At 38.2% G+C, this 20,154-nt stretch overlaps 1 long non-coding RNA gene across 1 annotated transcript in view; it reads right to left on the bottom strand.

Annotated features, from left to right (window-relative positions):
* LOC121038190 (uncharacterized) overlaps positions 1-20,154 on the bottom strand; it is a 45,389-nt gene that overhangs the window by 9,771 nt on the left and 15,464 nt on the right. The gene's annotated exons all lie outside the window — the stretch shown is intronic.

The raw sequence follows: 20,154 nt of genomic DNA, 5'->3' as shown, positions 1-20,154 counted from the left end.
TCCCTCCTCTCCCTCCTCCTCTTCGGAGCACTCTTGCCCTAGCTGCCTTGCTATCCCTTTTCATGTGGCCCATGCTTAGGTCCTCATTTCTGTTTTCTATTTTCTCTGCTATGGCATGAATGATTTCCCTTTGATGTGTCTTCTGTATCATCCGTGTTCTGTTCTTTTTCCTCACACTAGGATTGGAATGCTGAGCGTTCAGTGTTCTGTGCATCCTTTCATAGCCCAAACAGGGTATGGAGGGAAGAGGAGGGAGGAACAGAGGCTCTGTGCAGACCTGGCTGGGGCACTTGCTCTCTGCTCTTCCTTCTTAGATTTCAGGAAATGATCTGCTGTACTTGGGCACACTCTACCTATACGGACTGGAGAGAAGGAAGAATCTCATTCCTGCAGGGGTGCTCTCTTACTTCAGATTATCTCCCCATTCAGTATGGAGTCTGGGGGTTTTCACCACCATCTGATTCTGGCCCCATTTTTCATCCCTCATTTTTCCAGGCTTTACCCACAGCCATTTCTCTTAATGCTTCTTCCTCCCCAGAGAATGTCAGCTCAGTTAGCACTATTGCTGTAAAATTCTAAATTATGCCTTAACTGATCAAGGGTACCCTTGTTTGCTTTTCTAACAAACAGTGCCATCTTCTGCAAAGAACATTCATGCAAGAAAAAGGATTATTTGTCTTACTTGTCAGTGACAGAAAAACAAACTTAGAAACCAAATGCCCAATAATAGGGAATAGTTAACAATGAAAGGAACATCCTCTCAATAGAATATAAGGAACTATTAAGAATTATATTGACAACAAAACCTTTAACAATGTGATGTCAATTTTGTAAAATTTATTTATGCATTTACTTATTAATTGACAGTGTGGAAAAATATATTAAAATATTTAGATTGTGGAATGATGGGACATTTTTGTCTCTTCCATGTTTTATATAATTTTCAAAATTCCTAGATCATATGACTTAGAAAATCAGTAAGAAGGATCCATAAAACATTATTTAAAGAAAAAAAGTAATTTTGTCCAGTGTGGCATTTTCAAACACAAATTAAGACAGAAATATATAACTAGAAAAGAAGCACCCTCTCACACCAAGCCTGAATCTCATTTATTTTTCTTACAACACATACACTTAAACATTTACTTGTTACTAACCTAGGCATCATAACCCACCGAATATGAATAAGAAAAGCCCTTTGTATGACAAAAGTTTCAACTCTGTGAAACTGATGATGACTTTTAGTAAGAACTAACAGATCTCTGCCAATATAACCTCCTCTCCATTTGTCATGCAGCTAGCTATTTGTGCTTTCAGAGGACTGTTTTTACCCTGAGGGCCAATTCCATTTAAAAAAAGAAGGAGAAGAAAATATGCAGATGAATTTTATGATTTTCCTGCCTTTTTCTACCTCCTGAAAATCAAGTCATGCAATGCCAAGGCTCTACCTTTTAGGGGTAGACATAGATTGCCCCCACACATATGAAATATCTCAGACTCTGCCCAGTCATGAAGAAAGCTCCTGCTTGTCCAAAGAAAGGCATGAAATCAGGAGTTGACAGAGATTCTCATTCAGGAAAGAATTGTCACCATTTTTGCTGTGCTCCGGCCAGAACAACATATGGCAGCCCAGCTGACAAATATAATCTTTTCCTCTTTTTTTCCCATTCCACATGCACATTTCATTTGTGGAATATTAAAACTTCACACAAAGTGCCTGTTAACCCCTTGGCACCATAGCATCCCTCGTCTGGGATGTGCTATTTCCCAGAATCCTCCCATCCAGCTGTGAGAGGGTTAAGGCCAATAGAAAGAGAACGTGTGGTCAGAGGCCTTCTGACTTCCCTGCTTAAAACAGGAAGGGATGGCTCTCAGCATTTGCAGGCGGGGTTGTCTTTATGTTAGGAAATTTAGAGCTTCCTGGCTTCAATATAAACTGCCTCATTGCCCTGCATCCCAGATTTCCATTTCCCAAACCAAGGTATTTTCAGACACAGCTGTGCTTGCATCTTGCTGTCCATGGGGGGCCCCAGGCAGGCCCACTGTCCATTCCATGAGCACACTGCTGGCCAAGGTCCTAAAGGAAGAAAGCCTGCACATGGGATTTAAATAGAAAAAGTGACTTTGTTCACTTCACTGCCTCCCCAGATACAAGCACTGGGTTCAGGTTTAGATATCTTTGTTGACAGAGGCAGGGCAAGAGGGCTGTTCACACTCACTCATTACACTGCAGAACTCCCCAGGCAGCATAAACACACTTCCAACAAAACGTTTCTACGTATGTGTCAATGTATGATTTCTCTTTCCACTCACATCTTTATATTTTGTTTTCCTTCTTTTTATTATTTTATTTCATTATTTTTTAAATTTACATCCAAATTAGTTAGCATATAGTGCAACAATGATTTACTCACTTAGCCCATTCCTCCTCCCACAATCCCTCCAGTAACCCTCTGTTTGTTCTCCATATTTAAGAGTCTCTTCTGTTTTGTCCCCCTCCCTGTCTTTATATTATTTTTCCTTCCCTTTCCTTGTGTTCGTCTGTTCTGTGTCTTAAAGTCCTCATATGAGTGAAGTCATATGATATTTGTCTTTCTCTGACTGACTAATTTCACTAGTTCCATCCACGTAGCTGCAAATGGCAAGATCTCATTCTTTTTGATTGCCGAGTAAGACTCCATTGTGTAGATATACCACATCTTCTTTATCCATTCATCCATCGATGGACATTTGGGCTCTTTCCATCCTTTGGCTATTGTTGATAGTGCTGCTATAAACATGGGGGTGCATGTGCCCCTTCGAAACGGCACACCTGTATCCCTTGGATGAACACCTAATAGTGCAATTGCTGGGTCCTGGGTAGTTCTAGTTTTAATTTTTTGACGAACCTCCATACTGTTTTCCAGACTGGCTGCACCAGCTTGCATTCCCACCAACAATGCAAAAGAGATCCTCTTTCTCCGCATCCTCCCCAACATCTGTTGTTGCCTGAGTTGTTAGCCATTCTGACAGGTGTCAGGTGGTATCTCATTGTGGCTTTGATTTGTATTTCCCTGATGATGAGTGATGTGGAGCATTTTTTATGTGTCGGTTGGCCATCTGGATGTCTTCTTTGGAGAAGTGTCTATTCATGTCTTTTGCCCATTTCTTCACTGGATTATTTGTTTTTGGGGTGTTGAACTTGATATGTTCTTTATAGATTTTGGATACTAACCCTTTATCTGATATGTCGTTTGCAAATACCTTCTCCCATTCTGTTGGTTGCCTTTTAGTTTTGCTGATGGTTTCCTTCGCTGTGCAGAAGCTTTTATTTTGATGACGTCTCAATAGTTCACTTTTGCTTTTGTTTGCCTTGCCTCCAGAGACGTGTTGAGTAAGAAGTTGCTGTGGCCAAGATCAAAGAGGTTTTTGCCTGCTTTCTCCTTGAGGATTTTGATGGCTTCCTGTCCTACATTGAGGTCTTTCATCCATTTTGAGTTTATTTTTGTGTATGGTGTAAGAAAGTGGTCCAGGTTCATTCTTCTGCATGTCTCTGTCCAGTTTTCCCAGCACCACTTGCTGAAGAGACTGTCTTTATTCCATTGGATACTCTTTCTTGCTTTGTCAAAGATTAGTTGGCCATACGTTTGTGGGTCCATTTCTGGGTTCTCTGTTCTGTTCCATTGATCTGAGTGTCTATTTTTGTGTCATATATTTTGTTTTTCACTTAGTAAAATTGCCTAGCATAAAATAAGGCACTCATCCATTTGTTAAAAAGTTTCAAATATACAAAAATGCAGAAAGTAATACATGACCTATATCCATGGATTCACCAATGAATCCATTATATTTGCATCAAATGACTCTCTCCTTTTTAAAAACTAAGATAAAATGTTTCAGGAACATCTGACCCCACTCCACTTCCCTCCTTGACAAGGTTAACAACTACTCTGAAACTGGTATGTATCATCCCATTGCAAATGTGCTAATACAGATGCATGTATCAATAATACATGCATATGAGTAGTTTGTTTCTCCAGCATTTGCCATGAGTAGTATCATGGCATATATAATATTTACATATATTTTGCACTTAACATGTTTCTTTGTGCAATTTATTCATGCTAATACCTGCAAATCTAGGTCACAATTTTAATTGCTCTATATTTTCCCATAATTTCAATAAGCAATACTTTACACATTCCCCTAATAAGAGACAGATTATTCCATGTGTTTGCTATTACCCACAATCCTGCTTTGGCCATCCTCAATCACATCTCTTACAGACGGATGCCATATATTCTCTAGGGTAGACACCAGGAGATAGAACTACTGAGTCGTAAACTCAGCTTCTTCAGTTTTACTAGATTGACAAATTATTTTCCAAAGCAGTATATCAGTTCTTGTTTTCATCATAAACTATAAAGTTCCTGTTTCTCCACATTCTTGCCAAAGTTTGGTGCTATCAAGCTTCTTTGTTCTTGCCAAACTGGTATGTAGATAGTAGCCTGTTGTTGAATTCGTTTTTAGCTCCCTTCTTTTTAGTGGGGCAAAGCAGCTCTTCTTATACTTATTGGACATTTGTTTTATCTTCTTTGTAAATTGTCTTTGTTTATTTTTCTTTCAGACTGTTTGCCTTTTTCTTAAGGATTTGTAGAAGTTGTTTATAAATAAAATCATTATCATCATTTTCTCCAAGCCAGTCAATAGCTTATCTTTTTACTTCATTTTTGTATCATTTCTGCTATATGTAAAGTTTATTATTATTATTATTATTATTGAATAATAATAGTCAAATTCACCCATGCCTTATACTTCAAACTTCTTTTGCCTTATTTAGGAAATTTTTTCCCTACCACAATGCTAAAAAAATATACTATCCTATTTCTTATACAGTCGGCTTGGCTATAGTATTTGTTTTGAATATGCAAATTTGTTCCAAGACAATTGGTATAATTAGAAAAAATATGAGCATAACACAAAACTCCAATTTGCTTATGGCAATTTTGTCAGCAAAAACACTAGGTGAATGCAGAGAAAGACATGCAGTTAAATCAAGCTGTGTTGGAATACACATAATATACACACACGCGTACCTCAAACATCTACCAGCTACCTCAGTTCACAGGTATGCTACATGCCACACGTATCCATGCTTGGTGTTACAACTTTCCATGAAATTTCAGATAACCTACTTCACAATAACTCATCAGTGGAACTCTTCTGATGTCCATTTCACAAGCAACCTATCCATTTCAAGGTAAAGTTCCACATTTATTGTAGTATTTATGTATTTTATAACTATTTGACACAGGAAAAACTATGCTTCCAGTTTTTTCCTTTTTTTTTTTTTTTGTCAGTTTTTGAGTATTGCCTTTCCATCCCATTTCTCCCTAAGTCCTATACTTTTAATTGTGAGATTTTGCATTGTGGGGTGGTTTTTAGGAACACATATGTTGTGGTATAACAGAACTGATTTATGAGATCTGTAGTCTTGCACATTAAAGTCTTCAGTCCATCTGGAATTTCCTTTTATGAAAATTGTACTGTACTATTGAGATCCATTTTTTCCCATAAGGAAAACCACATAACTTCCATTTTAATTATTACATGTTTCTTTTACTTTTCTTGTCTCATTTCACTAGCTAGGACCTCCAGTAAAATTTTGAATTGAGACTAAGATTAATAATAACAGTGAATTTGAATGTTTCTCCAGCTTCATGATTTAAAATATTTGCTGTAGGTTTTGAGGATATGTTTTCTCAGGATAATGAAACCCTCTTTTATGCATGGTTTACTAAACAAGATTATCATGAACCATGGTTGAATTTTATCAGATACTCTTTCTGTATCTATTGAGATGATCATATGGTTTTCTCCTGTAACTTCTTAATATAGTGACTTAAAATAATGGATTTAATGTTAAACTATCCGTTTTCTTTTGATAAAATATTAACTATGAGATAGATATTTGTGATATATATATATACATATATGTTTGAGTATGTGTATTACACATGTATTTTTTCCGTAGTTTTATTTCAATATAGTTTACAAAAATAAAATTCACTCATTTTAATTGTACAGGTTGAGGAGTTTGGAGATATGTATATAAGTCATGTGACCACCAATTTAATCAAAACATTCCAAATCCCCAAGTTTTTATCTTCTACAATGTTGCTACAAGGTGTCTAGCTCTGATTTTTTCTTAAATTTTATCCTACATGAAGTTCATTGAACTTCTTGGAACTATAAGTTAACGTTCTTGACAAAACTTGGGACATTTTCAGCCTTTATTTCATCATATGATTTTTCTACACAATTCTCTCTTCTCCTTCTGGATCTCTAATAACATGTGTTGGAATTATTAATATTGCTTCACAGTTCTTCCATATGCTTGTTTTTCTTTATATATATTTTTAAAGTTTTTAACGTTTATTTATTACTGAGAGACAGAGTGAGACTGAGCATGAGCATGGGAGGGGCAGAGAGAGGAGGAGACACAGAATCTGAAGCAGGCTCCAGACTCTGAGCTGTCAGCACAGAGCCCAACGTGGGGCTTGAACCTACCAACTGCGAGATCATGACCTGAGCCGAAGTCAGACGCCCAACCAACTGAGCCACCCAGGCACCCCTTTCAGCGAATACATTTTTTTCTGTTTTTTTGCATTGGATAATTTCTATTAAACTACCTTCAGTTTCATTGATTCTTTTCTGTGATATTTCAAATATGTTTTTAGTCCATTTGGTGTGTTTTTATTTCAGTTATTATAGTCTTCAGCTCTAAAATTTCCAATTGGTTCTTTTCAGTTTCTATTTTGCTGGTTGTAATTCCCTATTTATTCTCTTATTTTATCATGTTTTGTTTCAATTACTTGAATGTATTTCAATCTACATCTTTAAATGTAAGATTTGCTTTGAAGGTTTCATCCGCTAAATCCAATATCTGGACCCACTCAAAGCAAGTTTCTATTAACTATAATTTTTTCCCTTGAGTAAGGCTCATAATTTCCTATTTCTTTGGATGTCTAGTAAGTTGGTCAAACTTGCAAGTGTACATAATATACTGGAAGGACTATGGATTCTGTTTTGTTTTTCTGACAACTGGAAATTAAATTCCTGGATTCTAACTGAAGAATTTGTCCCTCTGTTGTATATAGTCATTGATGCTTTTGCTTAGGTTTTTCCCCCAGTTTCTAATTTTTAGCCTTGCCCCCTAGCCTCCCTTCTTGAGTAGTTTAGTGATCATCCAAGGATTTGGGAAGAGATATACTCAGCCTCAGCTTTGTGCTGGTAGGGAACTCAATTTGTAGAAGTCTAAACTTACACCCTCACCAAGAGCATTTTGTTTTTCGAAGATAGACCTCTATCTTTGTGTGCTTCTTCTCTGGGCTCTTGGGAAGTTTCTCATTTACATCCATAATTTAACAGTCAACTAGATATTTGGGAAGAGTTTTTTTTTTCTTTTTTAGGTCTTTGATCTATATTTGAGATATGTGTTAAATTCTAATTTGACAGGAATTTTTACAGTATTTTGAAGGTGATATTCCATTGTTTTCTGCATTATACTGTTTCTAATTAGAAATCTACTCTCAGTTTAACTTTTTTTTTTTTTTTTTTTTTGCTTTTAGAAAAATCTATCTTTTCTCTCTGGCTACTTTTATAATCTTCTCATTGTCTTTGGGGTTCTGCAGATTCACTATGATATATTTATGTGGTGGTATTTTTATTTATCTTGCTTGGAATATGTTGTGTTTCTTGAACTGCTATTTCAAGTCTATAATCAGTTCTCAAAAATTCTCAGCCACTGTCTTTTTGATAATTGCCTCTTTTGTTTTAGTCTCATTTTTGGAACTATTACTAACTATATGCTGATCTTTCTAATTCTATTCTCCATATTTTTGAAACTTTCTTTTACATTTGTATCTGTTTATCTTTCCAAACCATATTCTGGATAACTAAATTAATTATTTGATTTCTATTTTAGATATGTCTTTTAGTTCACTAATTTTTTCTTCAATTTTCCTTAGTTATTCTAATAACTTATCCATTAATTAACTGATTAATTTTGTTTTTCTGGTGATTTGAATCATGCCAATCATGCTCCACCACACTACAGGCTCCAAGAAAGTGAAAGTCTCACAATTATATCTCCATTATGTAGCCAGAGCTACCCATTTGCAGATGCAAACTGACTAACAAACCAGCAATTGAATCTTAAACAAACTCATTTTCATTTATAGAAATGCTATTTGATTTTCTGTTTATTTATCATAGTATTTTATTCTTTTCTTATGTTCTTGATTCTTCTTTTATATATTTAATAAATATGCAGTCACTATTAGATTATTCTATGAAGGCTCTAATCTTCCTGGTTTGTGTGTGTGTGTATGCATGTTTGTTGGCCGACTTTTGTTCAAGATGGCTTCTTTTCTTTTCTTTTCTTTTTTTTTTTTTTTTTAATGTTTATTTTTGAAAGAGAGAGAGAGACAGAATGTGAGCAGGGGAGGGGCACAGTGAGAGAGGAAGACACAGAATCTGAAGCAGGCTCTAGGCTCTGAGCTATCAGCACAGAGCCTGATGTGGGGCTAAGAACTCGCAAACCATGAGATAACAACCTGAGCTGAAATCAGACCCTTAACCGACTGAGCCACCCAGGCACCCCTGGCTTGTTTTCTTATATGTCTTTCAATTTGAATTATGAGCTCATCCACTTCGAAATGTTATCTATGGAAATTCTGTGTGATATGGGTTGAGGAAATGTTCCTCAAGAGTTTAATGCTTGCTTCATCCTGGTACCAAATTTCATGTTGATTTTTTGGCTTCCTAAATAATGCCAATAGTATAACTATAAACTCCAACCCTTCATGAAGTTCAGTTTTGGGGTTTTAGGTTCTTATCAATTTATTATTATTACTATTACTATGACTATTTCTAGACTGAAAACTAGTTCTTTTGGTTTCCTGATTGCAAGCATAAAACTCTTCCATAAGGTAATGCTCCCTACTGGAAAAATTGGTTAAGCTGGAAAAATGTGTGCTTTATGACTTTGAGAAGTTGAAAGCACATGACACATTCTTCTGATTGTCATCTTTGTGGGCACTTACTGTTTCTATTGAAGATAGATTATATTAACTTGTGCCTAGACATGAGGTACAGCAACGAAACAAACTTGTGAAAGAAACATTTCTAACATTCTAAACATTTCTTGGCTAAACCTCCCATTTATTTATAACTTACATATATTTTCTAAGGTCTTGATATTATTCATTTTAGAGATGTCTCAGCTGTTGAAATAGCTGAAGAAGTTACAAGATATTTGATGAAAAGGCTCATAAAATTTTGACATTGTGTGAAGCAAAGCCTTTGGTTTTAAAAAAAAAAGTCTTTGATTAAAAAAAAAGCTAGAATGGGAAAACAAGAAGATATGTCATGCCTTGTTCAAGGCCAGCCATATTCCATATTTTTCATAACTAACAATACAAATTTAGTTAAAAACTAGATCCAATTTCAGCAAACTGGGCAGTTTATTTATTTGAACATATTTGACCTCTACTGTTTATTAATTTCTTATATGAGAGAAAAAAGGAAAAGGAAAATTTAGTTCAAAACCAATGATTATAGGGGCACCTGGGTGTCTCAGTCAGTTAAGCATCCAACTCTTGATTTTGACTCAGGTTATGATCTCGTGCTTTCATGGGTTTGAGCCCTGGATTGGGCTCTGCAATGGCAGTGTGGAGCCTGCTTGGGATTCTCTCTCTCTCTGCCCCTGCCCAATTCACGCTGTCTCTGTCTCTCTCAAAAAATAAATAAACTTAAAGTATTTAAAAAAAAAACGACAATTATAATGATCACAAATCTGTTCAAGTACCTTGACTGCTGAATCAGTACTTCCCATCAGTATACTTATCAAGACTCTTGAGTAACAAAATCACTTTTGCTGGTACTTTTTACCCATTAAACATTTTGCAAGTGTTTGAATTCTGGGGTAATTGGGGCCTGTTGCACACAGAGAAGTCTATGAAGGAGCCAGTCCTGCATCACCCTCAACACATACCTATCACCACTCAGGGAATGTGTAGATCCACACACAGGATCACGAAACATCTCTGCCTTCTGCCTCCAACAGTCTTGGTTTAAACCTGTTGTCCCAGTATAATTATTAGTGTCCCCTTTCACACTCAAAATTATCCCAATTTGGACAGTAGTTTGTGTAGAAACCCACACATCCCATCTTAGAAACTATGTCCTAACACAGTGCCTGGTGAGGAAAACTTAAAAGTTTTCTGGTAAGAAAGCTACCAATCAATGCTAGTCCTTCACAAAAGCAGAAAGTCACCTGGGAGCTGATCCTCTTTAACTTATCTGCACAGATGAATGGCCTCTCTTCTTTGAACACATATTGAATATGAAGTCACCCAAAACCTTGTAGGAAAAGCAAAATGGGACTCTGTAGCTTGTCAAAGACTGTCCCTCAGGCTACCCCTTTGTAGACAGGGTTGGATACCAAGACAGCAGGTAAGTTCATATAAAGATCAAGGGGTATTTCAAGGGAAAAGAGATTAAAATTCTGACCTTTTCCTTTTTTAGACTCAATCACATTGTATTTGTCTGATGGGTTAGAATGTTTCTAGCTGACTTTGCCTGGCAAGAAAGGAAACCAAGGGCCCCAAAGAGGGACACTCCATACAGGGGCAAGTAGTCTAAATTGGGGACCTAGAATCCAAGCCAAGTCCTATACTATAAGTGCAAAGGTAGATGCCATACAGCAGCATATTTGTATTTTGGGGATGATGACAAATCATGTAATACGTAAATTCAGACCTTTAACCTCAAAAGCCTAAAAGGGAAGTGGATAAGGATGGACTAAGCTGCATCAGCTTCTGGCTTTCAGCAGCCTGAAATCAAAAGCCATCTAGAACTGGAACACACCGAAGGACTGATATGAATTCTTAATTCTCTCCTTGCCCAGTATTTGGAAGTGCAAGTCACGTCGTAAGACTAAATAAATGCCTAGAGGCCTTGGGTAATTTAGAGTCACAGAAAAGCACAAGAGGCAGAAAATGGACGCCCTGCTAGTATAAACAGATGAAAGGGATTTAATAATTAATTGGGAAAATAAAAGGGATATGACAGTACTCTTGCCAAGAAAAAAAGATATCACTCCAAACCAACATAGTTCATATATGACACAGTCAGAGCATTTTCTAATGTTTAAAGAATAGTCAGTTCATTCTGAGGAATGGAGGAAGCCTCTCATCCATGGTACCTGGAGCAGAAGGGACACTGCTCTAACCAGCATCTTTAACGCCTAGCTCTCCCTATCAAAGTCCATGAACAATGTGACTTAGAGGCAGCCATATGGACAGAGATAGGCATTTATAGAGACATTTTCAACTCTTGACAAGAAATCTGCTTGTGAAAGAAAATAAGCAAGCAAGGGCTAATTAGTAAGTGTAACACTGGCTCCTTAATTAAAATCTCCCTTTAGATTCAATCTATTCCATGGAATGACATTTAATAATACTGAGCTATAGTTATGAATGAGTTTCCCCAAATGTCTTCATCTTTGATTAAGATAAGCATTGCCCATAGAGAAACAACCTTCCCAAGTTAAGTCATCTATAAATGGAGCCTTAGCAAATCTTCTCTTTATTCTGGAGCTCTGGAGTCCCAGATATCCTGGGACTACTGCCTAACACAGGGTATTCTGAGTATACATTTTGCAAAATGCCACCAAGCAAGACTAGGTATCCAACACCATTGTCATACACTTTAACAGTGAGAATGTGCATACATGCACATATTGGCATGTATACATGCATATAAAGCAACAAAAACCATCCCTCCCCTTAGAGAGCTACAACAGGATGACAAAAAATAAGTCCTTATTGTACCTTCAAGATAAGACTGACATTTTCCCATGATATCTTCTGAAACCATGATGATCGATATGGCCTTGCTTCCACTAAAACATTTTGTTGAGGGTGGGTAACAGAGTAAAGGAAGAAAAGAAACAGTTAACAAAGCTTTGGGTCAAAATGATTTCCTTTATCCGGAATTGGTTGCTTTTGAAAAATAACATTAATGCCCAGATATTTTTTCTATACCTCTATTGCACGTCATTTCCATTGTTGTTCCTGGTGAGCCACTTCCCTGAGGAACCATGGAATTTCTGGGACAACAGAGACAACTGTATTTGCTATTTGCAATATGTGTCCAAGGGTATTCTGCCTTCTGATTTCTGACACATTCAAGACTGGTCAGGCTTTATGCTTTTAGGCTAAAATCTGGCATCAAGGATGATTTTATTTTGCTGGGATTATAGTTAGTTGTGAATGTGTCTAGTTAATGAGATCTTTAGGATCAAAATCTATGTTTTATTAATTATTACATCTCAAAATAAACATCTGTGGAACTCAAACTGGACCATTTTCACCATGATCTTCTAACTAGTCTTCAGTTACAAGTGACAGAAAACCTAACCCAAATGGTTTATGCAAAGAGGCAATTTATTGGTTCATAAAATTGATAAGTCTGGAAATAGGATTAGCTTCAAGCATGGCTGAACTCAGGAGCTCGAATGAGTCACCAGAACTTGATTTCTTAGTTTAGTTCTCTTTTCCTTTGTGTTTTGGGCGTTATTGTCTGGCAAATTCTAACCTTTTCAATGCAAGATGGCTCCTGAGTCTTTATATTCCTGCCTTCTCAAATTGAATTACAGCAAAATAGAGGAAGCCTGTTTTCTAGTGTCCCATGAAAAACCTTGAGACTTATTCTAATTGGATAAGTTTAGGACAAATGTTCACCCCTGAATTCTTCCAAATAGCCAGAGATGAGTACGTCCACTAGCTGGAGCCAGGACAACACTCTACACAGAGGTGTCAGGTTATGTGTCAGCAATATGGCACCATTTTCCCTCTTTTATGGTTTCCCCCACCACAGATTTGGAAGCTTCGGAGCTACATTGCCTGCAAGTTAGGTCCTGACAGCAAGAGAGAACTAGCCTGAGATTAAAAGCCAAAGGAAATACAAAAGCCATCATTTCTCCCAGGCAGCAACAGGTGGGTGTGTGGGCTTTGGCAGTGGGTGGTTGTGAGATTCTGATGGCTGCTTCCAGGCAGCTTCCTGCAAATCATTAAACTTTGACATGGCAACTAGCTGACATCATTGCCAGAACTTGTGTGATTGTGGCATTTTTTTATTTCCTGCCCACGAGTGACAGTTTTCCCTGACACTCACTCCCCCCTTCTTTCACTGGTTTCATAAACCTCTAATTCCTGTATTAAGTCCTTCCTGCTTGAAGTGCCTAGACTGGTTTCCAATTTCTGATACCTCTGTTCAGATGAGCTGAGAGTAGAGCGTTGATACATCTGCAAACCAAATCCTGACTTGTAAATAGGTGGGAGAATGAGTGGCAAGAAAATGGAAATAAAAGTTCACTCCATTTCCCTTCAGTAGCATAATCCTGAGATTCTAGAAATCATAGGGATTGCTTTTACAAAACACCTCAGTCATATGGATTAAAAAACTATGGTAGTTTCCATTGTTTACCTAATTTGAAAGAGAGATCTCAGCCTGTTTTTCCTGGCCCCTCATAATCATGTCACACTTCTCTTTCTTACCCTAGCATTCACCATCCTTCCACATGTCCTACAGAAGAAAGTAAAGAGACTAGATGCTACTCTTGGAACATACCCTAAGTTTCCCTGCTTCCATGCCTTCCTTCCTATCATTCTTTCCTTCTAGCCTCTTGGTTTAAGATTTCCACAAACCCCATATCTTCTTTTTACATGTCCCTCAAACCTCAAATTATCCTTTCAAATCCTCCTCCTTGTCTTTTTCTTCCTCTTCCCATTCTTCACCAGCAAGGTGAACATTTTAAAAGCACTTACCATGTGCCAGACAGTGTACTAGCTCTTCACATCCCATAAACTGAGTTAATCCCACATGATAAGGGCTATTGTTAGCCCCAGCCTATAAGTGAGGAGCTTGAGGATTAGAGAGGTTGTATCCTTGCTGCAAAGTCTGATGACAAGTGGTAAGACTACTACTCAAATCTAGGTCCATAGCTCCTAGTCAGAGAAATTCCCATCTTCCCTGAAGGGCCGTGTAGAACTTATATTCTACCTTGAATATGAAAAAAATTAATGAGTCAGTTTATTTGCCAAGGTATTTTGCCCAAAGGGAGTGATGAGAGGCCCTCAAGCCGCAAGGCTCAATGCTCGGCCACCTGCCACTCTTACCTCGCTATCACTAAGCAGCTTTTGAGACTTTTCAGCCGGCTTTGTATCTCCAAAGCACCCATCTCCTCTACACCCAGGCCTCTTCTCCCTCTATGTCCATTGTCCCAGCACCCAATAACACTTTCTTCAGATAACCTCACCTGTGCCTGACACATGAATTTTTTATGCCAAATGAATGGAATAGAAGTTTATTATTAACTATTTAACAGACTGCATATCTGAGCTAAATATTGTCAGGTCAATTTGCTGTTTTGATATTTGACCAAGGACTTCCTTTCAACATAGTTATCATGTCAGATGCTCGGCTGTAGCCTCCTTAGATCTAAAAATCCAAAGCAAGTTTTAAGAATAGATCAATAATACATTAAGTCTATCTATCAGCTTCACTCTTTTTTTTTAAATTTAATTTCTTAAATTTACATCCAAGTTAGTTAGCATATAGTGCAACAATGATTTCAGGAGTAGATTCCTTAATGCCCCTTACCCATTTAATCCACCCCGCCCTCACAAACCCTCCAGTAACCCTCTGTTTGTTCTCCATATTTAAGAGTCTCTTCTGTTTTGTCTCCCTCCCTGTGTTTATATTATTTTTGTTTCCCTTCCCTTGTGTTCGTCTGTTCTGTGTCTTAAAGTCCTCATATGAGTGAAGTCATATGATATTTGTCTTTCTCTGACTGACTAATTTCGCTTAGCGTAATATCCTCGAGTTCTATCCACGTAGCTGCAAATGGCAAGATCTCATTCTTTTTGATTGCCGAGTAAGACTCCATTGTGTAGATATACCACATCTTCTTTATCCATTCATCCATCGATGGACATTTGGGCTCTTTCCATCCTTTGGCTATTGTTGATAGTGCTGCTATAAACATAGGGGTGCATGTGCCCCTTCGAAACGGCACACCTGTATCCCTTGGATGAACACCTAATAGTGCAATTGCTGGGTCCTGGGTAGTTCTAGTTTTAATTTTTTGATGAACCTCCATACTGTTTTCCAGACTGGCTGCACCAGCTTGCATTCCCACCAACAATGCAAAAGAGATCCTCTTTCTCAGCATCCTCCCCAACATCTGTTGTTGCCTGAGTTGTCAGCCATTCTGACAGGTGTCAGGTGGTATCTCATTGTGGTTTTGATTTGTATTTCCCTGATGATGAGTGATGTGGAGCATTTTTTATGTGTCGGTTGGCCATCTGGATGTCTTCTTTGGAGAAGTGTCTATTCATGTCTTTTGCCCATTTCTTCACTAGATTATTCGTTTTTGGGTGTTGAGCTTGATATGTTCTTTATAGATTTTAGATACTAACCCTTTATCTGATATGTCATTTGCAAATACCTTCTCCCATTCTGTCGGTTGCCTTTTAGTTTTGCTGATGCTCAATAGTTCACTTTTGCTTTTGTTTGCCTTGCCTCCAGAGACGTGTTGAGTAAGAAGTTGCTGCGGCCAAGATCCAAGAGGTTTTGCCTACTTTCTCCTCGAGAATTTTGATGCTTTCCTGTCCTACATTGAGGTCTTTCATCCATTTTGAGTTTATTTTTGTGTATGGTGTAAGAAAGTGGTCCAGGTTCATTCTTCTGCATGTCTCTGTCCAGTTTTCCCAGCACCACTTGCTGAAGAGACTGTCTTTATTCCTTTGGATATTCTTTCCTGCTTTGTCAAAGATTAGTTAGCCATATGTTTGTGGGTCCATTTCTGGGTTCTCTATTCTGTTGCATTGATCTGAGTGTCTGTTTTTGTTTCATATCAGCTTCACTCTTGTACTGCAATTGATGCCTCGTGGCTTTAAAATGAAGGATATCGGGGCACCTGGGTGGCTCAGTTGGTTAAGCGTCCGACTTCAGCTCAGGTCATGATCTCACAGTTCATGGGTTTGAGCCCCATGTCAGGCTTCGTGCTGACAGCTTGGAGCCTGGAGCTTGCTTCTAATTCTGTGTCTCCCTCTCTCGCTCTCTGCCCCTTCCCTGCTTGCACTCTCTTGCTCTCTCTCAAAAATAAACAATCATTAAAAAAATAAAAAATAAAATAAAATGAATGATATCATTGAGTGTAGTTAATGCAATACAGTGTTATTCCTATAGAGTAGGACCACTAAAATCTATTTGACACTTCTGCCTGGCCCTGTGATTTCCCCATGAGAAGTGCATTTTCCAGCCTGCATTGGTAAATTAGAATCTGAGCAGAAGTGATGTGTGCAACACCTGTATCACTTTCTTAAGAAGGGATCTTTGCCCTGCATTTATTTTCTTTATCTTCCCTGAGCTGAAACACAGATGTGCCACCTGCAACCTGATGAGGGCAAGTCATTTACTCCACCCAGGAGAGCCCACTTTGGGGCATTTATATGGTCCCATAAGAGAGAAAAATAAGCCTCTAGTTTCTTTCAGCCACTTTTATTTCTATCTTCTTTGTTTAGAGATTTGTTTAGAGACTAGGCATCACTGTAACAAACAGTAATCTACATGGGCTTCAAACAAAGCAGAGAATCGTGTTCCCTCAAACTGAAACCCACTGTGATCTCATATAGCATAGGGTTGATCCTCATTTTTTTTGCAGGTTCTGTATTTGAAAATTTACCTGTTCACTGAAATTTGTGTGTAACCACAAAATCAATACTGTGGCTCTCAGACAACCATTCAAAGACATAAGCGGCATGGAGCAGAATCTGAGTTGTCCAACTTGCACACTTCCCACTGAGGTTGAACAAGGTGATGCTCTGCCTTCTTATTTCAGCTCTCAACTACAAACAAGTAGCACTCATGGTGTGTGGAGTGCCACTTTTTTCACATTTTGCGCTTTTCAGTGGGAATTCCACTGTTTAAAATTGAAATTAAAATTCCATTGCCTACAAATGTAGTGCTGCAGCATGTGTCTAGTGCTTCTAAGAACAGAAAGGTTGGATGTACGTCACAGAGACAATGCTTCTGTTGGATCGGCTTCCAGTAGACATGGGTCTTGAGCTCAATGTCAATGAATCAACAACATGTATTAAATATACATGTCTTTGAACAGAAACACATAAACAAAGTTGCAAATGACTGACTGATGAAAAGTTGTAACCAGAGGCTTGAGGGAACCTAACCCTCTATTCCCCCTAAGAGTAATCGTTCACTATGCAGTAATTCAGCATTCATGGCTGCTTAGAACCTAACTACCATGAAAAACAAGAACTATGTTTAATAGCCTTGCCCCCTCTGTATCTGTATCTGTATCTGTAGTGATCATGAGATTCCATTCTCAGTGACACTTGCAGGTAAAGGAAAACAAAACCAAAACAAAAAGCTGGTACAAAAAGTACCAGCTTTACTTCTACATGTGGGAGCAAAGGGGAGGGATGCTAATCAACAGCAAATAAAAAACTTGTTTGCCTGCATTATAGACTTTTTTGAGCAGTAAAATTGAGAATATAAATTAGGCACAGCCATCCTACCGTCTCCAACATACTCCTGATAGAGAAATATAATTGAGAAGAAACACCAAGAGGCATCTGGCTCAATCCTTTCTTAACTCAGGAGAGGAAACCAATGCCCAGGTGCCCAGGACCACACCACTGACTAGCTGGTACTAATGCAGAGCAAAACCCAGGTCTCCCAGCTCCCAAAAAAAGGTCTGTACAAGGCTTGCTAGCTATGGTCACAGGAAGAGAATGGATTCCTTTGGTGCAATGAAAGGAAGCAGACAAACTGAGCACTGGAAGGAGGGAAAGTTGGATGGAGAGCCAGGACCATTTGACTCTAAGTTCTTATGTTCCTGACTTGGGGCTTATGTTCCTGGCAGTCAAGCTCTCACCTCCTATTTGAAAGCAAGACAAGAAATACTCCTGGCCATGGCAACACGCTGAACTAGTGCTGAATCCCTGCATTTGACTGTTTCTTGGCCAATGGGTTTATTTCTCTGCAGCACAAGAGCTGTATTTAGTCGGACGCCTGACCCTGAGCTCTTCTCACCACCCTCTTCTGATCATATAATGTTGGCAGTCATAAGTGGCCTAGTTTTAAGGACCCAAACCTTTTCCTCCAACATTATCACTTGCCCCATCATCATTAAGTACTTATTACATCTAAATAGTAATTTCTTGATTATAAAACATTCTATGGTTTTGTTTTAACTTCTGAAGCATAGTTATTTGATATATAGATTTTTCCAAAATGACTCCCTGTCAGGATGTTTAAGGATACTCATCTCGTGGAAGGAGAAAGATGTGTGTTCCTGAAGATCAAACCAAAGCCTCCCAACAGCATTACCTGTCATGGTAATTACCTGTGGGTCAGGAGGCCTGAGAAGGTAAGTTCCCAGAGGCCAAGAACCTACACACTGAGCACTTGACTACACACAATTGATATCATGTGGGGATTTTTTTTTTTAATACTAGGCTGTATTGTGACTTCAGCATTCTGAAACAATGTCTGTGCAATGCCAAAAACATCCAGATGGAAGTGGAGAACTCAGCCGCCACCACATGCTTCATCTGCACCGATGTCTTATGGAAACAGCCAGCACAGATCTCTGGGGCCTGGAACAGTTGCTGGGCAAGAAGCCAGAGGGGAGAAATATTGCCAATATATGTTTAAATTAAATTAATTAACATTTATATAACTCTCTACATTGTATAAGGAACTTTTATCAAATATAGTGTCTCATTGAATCAGAACAACCACCTTATAAATTAGCTATTACTATTTGCTGTATTTTACAGATAAAAAAAATTTAAGCCTCAAAAACATTTAGAACACACAGTTGCTAAAGAGTGGAGCCATGACTCGAACCCTACCCATGGAGTCTATAATAACGATTGAGGACTTACTACATGCCAAGAGATTCTGACAACAATGAAATCATACACTTGTACCATAATTAATACCTTCTACCTAGCTATGCTGTCAGACAGGGAAGGCAGGCATAAATGTTTCATGTTGCATTATAAACCTGGATTTTATATATCTGGATGTCTGTCTATATACATATTGATATCCATATCAATCTATATCCATCTATAGTATACGTGTGTGTATATATACTTTATATTCCTACAAAGTGGCAGGAAACAAAAAAGGAATGCAACAGAAATGGAAGGATAACTTGGATCTATTTGAAATTCAGTGGATTTGTTCTGTGAGGCCCTAATACAGCAAACACAAGCCCAGACAGGTTTCCCATACCTTCTTAGACTATCCACACCTAACAAGGCATATGTTCGGTGAAGACAGACAATAATAATCCAACATGTTTGTACAATTCGCAAGTTGACAACGTGGGGCAAGTTGCCAATTTTGCATTCCTGAAGATTATTCTAAGTAATGGCCCTACTTTGATGGTATTATGCTCCAGAAAGAGAGTTCTGGGTTTATTCTTGTTTCTAGAATCACCCAGATCAACACAATTCTGTTTGCACTTTTTTTCACCAATATATTTCTATTCACCTCTCGGTCCTCATCTTGGCCATATGTATCCGTGAGAGTTGCTTGATTTCAGGGGCGAAAAATAAAAAAAGAAATGCACAGCAATGCAGCACTGAATTTGGAATCACCAGTTTCTACAGATTGAAAAGAGGAGGACCAAAGGTCCCTTTAGAAAATAAAGGGAAGTGATATCACATGAGAGACAGACACCACAGCCATGTGCAGTGAGTCTCTGGAGTTTCCTTTTGAATAGGAGATAAAAACAGGTGAATTCGTGAAGGATGCAGCCATTTACATGGGTCCTAGGCAAATGCAACTTCCTGAAGCCTCATATCACACTCAGATCTCATAATCAGGGCAGACGGGTTTTTCTAGGTCGTTAGTCTCCACAAGTTACACTTCCACCCACTGTGAGATAAGTTTTGATGCCAATCAGATATTCACAGATGTCTACACTCAAACCCCTGCCTGGACTTCCAAATTCTACCTGTTCAACAGATACGGGGGGGTAAAGACAGGAAGAGCGTCGTAGTGATT

Source organism: Herpailurus yagouaroundi, unplaced genomic scaffold (genome assembly GCF_014898765.1).
Source record: "Herpailurus yagouaroundi ecotype Mexico unplaced genomic scaffold, PumYag 165, whole genome shotgun sequence".
NCBI lineage: Eukaryota > Metazoa > Chordata > Mammalia > Carnivora > Felidae > Herpailurus > Herpailurus yagouaroundi.
Note: the sequence above shows the minus strand (reverse complement) of the source record. Positions and strands in the feature narration are given on the sequence as shown.